This window comes from Rhinopithecus roxellana, chromosome 7, assembly GCF_007565055.1.
Source record: "Rhinopithecus roxellana isolate Shanxi Qingling chromosome 7, ASM756505v1, whole genome shotgun sequence".
NCBI classification, from domain to species: domain Eukaryota; kingdom Metazoa; phylum Chordata; class Mammalia; order Primates; family Cercopithecidae; genus Rhinopithecus; species Rhinopithecus roxellana.
Genome location: NC_044555.1, coordinates 822,223 through 828,225, shown reverse-complemented (window position 1 = coordinate 828,225; position 6,003 = coordinate 822,223). Strand labels below are relative to the sequence as shown.

The 6,003-nt window shown below is 38.8% G+C and overlaps 1 pseudogene; it reads left to right on the top strand.

Annotated features, from left to right (window-relative positions):
* The first annotated feature begins 343 nt into the window (after positions 1-343).
* Positions 344-1,264, top strand: LOC104667061 (annotated as a pseudogene).
* The last annotated feature ends 4,739 nt before the right edge of the window (positions 1,265-6,003 follow it).

Sequence of the window (6,003 nt, the reverse complement as noted above, 5' to 3'; positions counted from 1 at the left end):
GTGTTAGCCAGGATGGTCTCGATCTCCTGATCTCGTGATCCGCCCGTCTCGGCCTCCCAAAGTGCTGGGATTACAGGCTTGAGCCACCGCGCCCGGCCAAGAGTTCTGTTTTAACAGCATAATTGTGAGCTGCCTATGAGGCTCTCTGATGTAGGAATTTCAAATGTACTTACAAAATCATATAAAATTAAATGATAATATGACTTACTTTATAGGTTTCTTGGATGCATTAAATACAATACATAGAAAGGTCAGGGCAGGGAGTCATACCTGATGTCAGAAGGCCTCAGTGTCCTTTTCCTTTTGCAGGTGGGAGAGTCAGATAGCCACCCAAGAAAACACAATGAAAGACACGGATATCAAGAGACTATTGTATAATCATCTTTTATGCATATTTTCAATTAGCCTGATCATCTTCATTCCATCATTCTTTTTGGAGAACTTCTCAATATTGGAAGCACACTTAATATGGTTGTACATCTGTTGTGTTTTTCTTTTTTTTTTTTTTTTTTGAGGTGAGAAATTATAACGACTTTATTGTCTCTAATGTTTAATCTACATTTAAAAATTTTTAAATGCTTTTAAAAATCATGCACACATTCTAGAACACATAGGGATAAAACAAAATACACATTTATACCATAATTACAGATTGTATAATACATTTAGCACAGTATAAATGTTGTGTTTTTCTAACTGCTGTCAATCCAGTATTATATTTAGTAGCAAAACCAAATGCATCCTCTAAAAGAAGTTTATCATCACACAAGGTGACTAGATTTTTGAAATGTTGTATTAATTTCTTATGTCTTGTTTCTTGCATGTCATTCATGTAATTTTTGTTCTATATGGAGTGCCACCATTAGAGTTGAAGATGGAAACATTTTTATTTGTGGTTATTTTGTCTGCTTTTACTACTCTACCAAGTTTATTTTTGTTAGGACCAAATCTCAAAGCATGGATAAGAGTTTCCACTAGAAAGGGAGTTATATTCACTTGGGAGAATAGTGTCCAGATCACTACAATTTCTAGTTTTGTGGCAACATGTCTTGGAGTACTTTCTATACCACTGGATTGGAAAAGACCATGGCAGATAAGGAAACTAACACGTACAGGATATGTAACACCCTCAAGGTCAGTGAGCTGGTACATATGGCCCATCTCCTCCTATATGCTTGGAGCAAACTTTGGCAACACGGCTGGCCTTCTTATTTCACCACTCTGGATACACTGGAATAAAAAGCAACTTACATATAACAATTAATTGGAACAAAGGTAGAAGATAATTCTTTGTGCAGATACCATGTAAAGACTATGAAGAAATATATATAATCAAAGCCAAACAGTTCCATTTACAGCATTTTTTTTAATGTTATAATTGAAAAAAAAACTTAAAAATGTATTTGCAACATGATATAATTGTAGCTTTTTCAACTATGAAACCCCTTAAGAAATTGTACTTTCTTGTTTAAGTAAAGTATCAATAACAGGAAAAAAAATGCAACACCTCAATTGTATAGAATAATGCCTGGTAAACACCATGCAATCAATAACATTAGCTATTAACATCACAAAAAGTGTGGTTTTTAAAAAATTTTTCAGTATGGAGACAGAGACATAGTAAAAGCAAGGACAGCAGAGCAATGGAGGCAGAATGCAGGTCAGAGCGAATTAAAGGGTGATTGCTCTACTGATAAAACTGTTCTCATAGCGTTCGAACACGTTCAGTGACAAGAAGACACTCATTGCCACCAGAAGCCACAATTCAACTGGATATGTTTATACATGTAACAACAATCTGGTCCCCACATTTATCATCCCGTTGATGACTGTACTTGGATTTTCAGTTTTTCACTGGTCTTCTCAAATCTAATTGTGAGAGGGTTCCTCTTTGTGCTGAGCCAGAATCTGTCTTCCAAGACTTTCATTCAATTCAGCTGCACTCTGTCATCTGGGGCCAAAGTACTATATTATTCTAAACAGTAATTAACTTTTTGTTCCTTGAATATCCTTCTTTCAGTCATTTATTTATACAAACTGTAGGCCTCCTTCAAGTCATCTAATTTGAGGGTTCACAAAACTGGCCATCAGAGTCCCTTGGGAGTAAAAAAAATAGATTCTGGATCTCAGACATCAATGCAGAATCTCCAAGAGGTAGAGCCAAAAAATCTGTAAGTTAAACGTTTCTTTGGCAAATTTGATGTACAGGCAAGTAAAGGAACCACTGCTCTAGTGTCTATGCGACAAAAACACCTTCAAGGATCCTTTCTTTTTCTTTGCAGGGATTCCAAAGTTACCAAATGTCACTTTTACTGGCACCATTGCTTTAGTATTTAGCATTTCACAATTACAAACATATTACACTTTTCAGAGTTATCAGTTACTCCCAATCACTTAACAGTTAAGTGGAATACACAAGTTTTTGGCATTTAGATGTCATGCAGCTGAGTGTGTCCCCTTGGCTTCAAAACTTTTCCAGTTACTGCATTTTTCTGCCAGATGGAAGCTTCATTTGGTTGGTAGTGCAAAGTTCACAAATAGTGTCCACTGTGCTTTGGAAATGTATATGATGCTTTTTGTAAAACTCTTTTCACCCACTCCCACCATCACCAACTCAGAGTTCTCATGCTGCTCCTTGAATCAGCTGTCCTCAGCTCTTTCTCGCCAATAGCAAGGGGTGGTAGAAGTTAGGCAGTTAGCTGAAAACCAAAGACCAGGTTGAATTCACACTTTGAAATTGGCTTCATGCTTCTGTTTAGACAAGCAGTGAACTGCTGTGGTACCTCAGTCCTGTTATTGCTGCTCTGGATATTTTCTTCATGGGTATTCTGACAGCTTGGACATGATCCCTGACACCACAAAATAAGACTAGAGGCAAAAGGAAACCAACTCGTTTCTCCTCATGTTGTAACTGGTTTTTCCTTTTATTTATGATTGAACTCTATTGTCAGTGGCACTTGCATTTTTACTTCACCTTGCCAAAATCAGCTTTAAGGGCCAAATTGTTTCTGTGTTTGCACACCCTCCTATTTTGCAGAAAAGTCTTTCCACTTAGCTACTGTTGCTTTGGCTCCAATATTTCCTTGTACGTTGCACCTTCAATACATTCTTTTTACAAGACTCAGCATCTAGAAATGAGTTTTTTCAGTTTGCTCTCACTGGAACAATATTCACATCTACAACCTCATACATGGCTCTAGAAAACATCTGGAGATGATCCAAAACCTTTCAGACTTTATCAGCAAGAAGGTCCCTTACGTATTGGAGCAAATAAAACTAGCATGCCACAACAGCCCTCAGGTAAAGCACTTCTTAATACTGCCCAAATTAGTGGTCTCTTTACAACTCTCAGCCTCTGGGAAAGGTTAACCTTTAAACAACCACCCTTGAAATGATTTGTTTTTTATCTTTGCCTTGACATAATTTTAATTTTCAAAGTCCTTGCCTTGGCTCAACCACTAACTCCAAATGCCTCTGTTTTAATTTGTGCTTTCTACAGAATTTGGAGAAATTTCTGATATCTTCTTTAAGTTGCTACAGATTGTGTTTTATTTCAAAATGTCTTATTTTTTGCTCCAAAATCTTCATTCTCAGGCTTTAGCTTTTGTACTTTCCTAGCAAACTCTTTCTTTCACAGCTGAGACTCTTCAGGGTAGAATTTCTGTTGTCCCCCAAGCAATTGGCATCATCTTTGACACATGGTAGGTGTTCAACAAATGCTTGTTTGTTCATTCATTTGACAATTTTTTGTTGAGTTCCAGCTATGTTGAGGCACTGTTTTAGGTTTTAGGGTTTCAACAGTGAATAAAACAAAGTTCCTGTTTTATTGGTTTTTTTTTTTTTCGGAGTCTCGCTCTGTCACCAGGCTGGAGTGTAGTGGCACGATCTCGCCTCACTGCAAACTCTGCCTCCCGGGTTCAAGTGATTCTCCTGCTTCAGCCTCCCGAGTAGCTGGGATTACAGGTGCCCACCACCAAACCCACCTAACTTTTGTATTTTTAGTAGAGACGGGATTTTATCATGTTGGGCAAGATGGTCTCGATCTCTTGACCTCATGATCCGCCCACCTCAGCCTTCCAAGGTGCTGGGCTTATAGGCATGAGCCACTGTGCCCAGCCAGTTCCTGGTTTTATAGAGCTTACACTGTGGTGGGAGAGACAGTCAATAAGGAAGTGTGAAATATATGTATCAAATGTTTATAAAAGCTATTAAAAATAAAACAGGATAAGGGGGATAGTGAATGCCGGGGTCCAAGATTGGCTATTTTAGATAGAATGATCTAGGGGTTCCCTTGCTGATGAGGTGACATCTGCCAACCTAAAGGAAGGCAGAGATTGAGCTTTTCAAATTTCTGGGCAAAAGTGTCTCAGGTAGAGAAAAAAGTAAATGTCAAGGTCCTGAGGAGGGAGCATGCTTAGAGAATGAATGGGTGGGTAGATGGATGGATGATTGGATATTCAATACTGAATAAATTAAGGAATAGAGACTGGGGGACAAACCCCAAGGTGACCCCAATGTTCACACCTTGCATAATCTTCTCCCCTTGCGTGTTGGCAGAACCTATTACTTGTTTCTAACAAATAAGGCATGGCAGAGGTGATGGGATGTGCCTCCCGTGATTGTGTCATATACATAGCTCTATCTTACTAGCATGTTCTAGGAGGACTCTCCTCCTGGCCTTGGAGAAGCAAGCTACTGTGATATAAACTGTTTGTGAAGAGAGTCATGTGACAGGGAACTGCAGGTGACCTCTAGGAGCAGAGGGTCACGGTACCATGACAAGGAACTACATTCTTTGAACAAACAGGTCAGGAAGGAAGAGGACTCTAAGCCTGTTGACACCTTGATTCCAGCTTTACGAGACTCTGAGCAGATAACCCAGTTGTGACCAGACTCCTGACTCATGGCAATTGTGAGATAATAAATGTGTGTTATTTTCAGCCATTAAGTTCATAGTGATCTTTTACGATGTATAGAAAATAAACACACAGCTAACACATATGAGCTAAGTAGCAGATATAAAACCTCAAGTTACTGAATCATCTTGCTCATTGTCTACTTCAAACTTAAGAGTAACTTATGTATCGCATAGTTAGTTTTCTGTCTTCCCTCTTTCTCTACACCTAGACTTACTTTACCCTCATGTGCAGGCTCAGCTTCAGCTCTATACCTACAACACATTTTACCTTTGGCACTATTCCAGTTGTATTTTACTACACAACAAACCATATACGTTAGTAGTTTGAAAGAGCAGTATGTTATTGGTTTTCATTTCTAGACTCATCTAGGCAATTTTCATGTGGTTTCAGTTGTATGTCAGCTGAAGCTAGAGTCATCTAAAGGTTCAACTTAGATGTCCAAGACAACCCTCTCAATTGCAGTTGACTCTGGCTGTCAGAAGGGAACTGTAACGATTCAGACGTCCAAGGCAACCCACTCAGTTGCAGCTGACGCTGGCTATAGGTAGGTAACTCAGCTGGAAGAGTAAATTGGAGCAGCTACATGTAACCTTACCCATCTCTCTTAGATTTCTTATAACATGATGGATGTGTTCTGAGATGCAGCATCCCAAGAACATCAACTAAGGGATGAATTTGTAACTGGGACCATATCACATTTGCTGTAATCTACATCAGTTTTGAAGGAGTGAAGAAATAGACTCCACCTCACTGTGGAGGAGTGGCAAAGTCACGTTGCAACAGACTATATGGAATAGGAGATAATGTTGCAGCCATCTTTAAAAATACCCTTGGTCCCTGCAAGGATTGAAGGAAACCACGGGCAATTCCATGCTTACCAATGAATTGCAATTGAAATCAAAGATCCTTGAGTTCAATTCATGGTGCTATTCTTTATTAGCTATGTGATTATAGTAATTTAACTCCTGGGGCCCAATCTCTTCACCTCTTAAATTAGACAATAGCACCTACCTCACTAGTGATTGTAAGCATTAAAGGAAAAAAATATTTAAAAGACAAAGCAGAGGGCTAGACACCTGGTAAG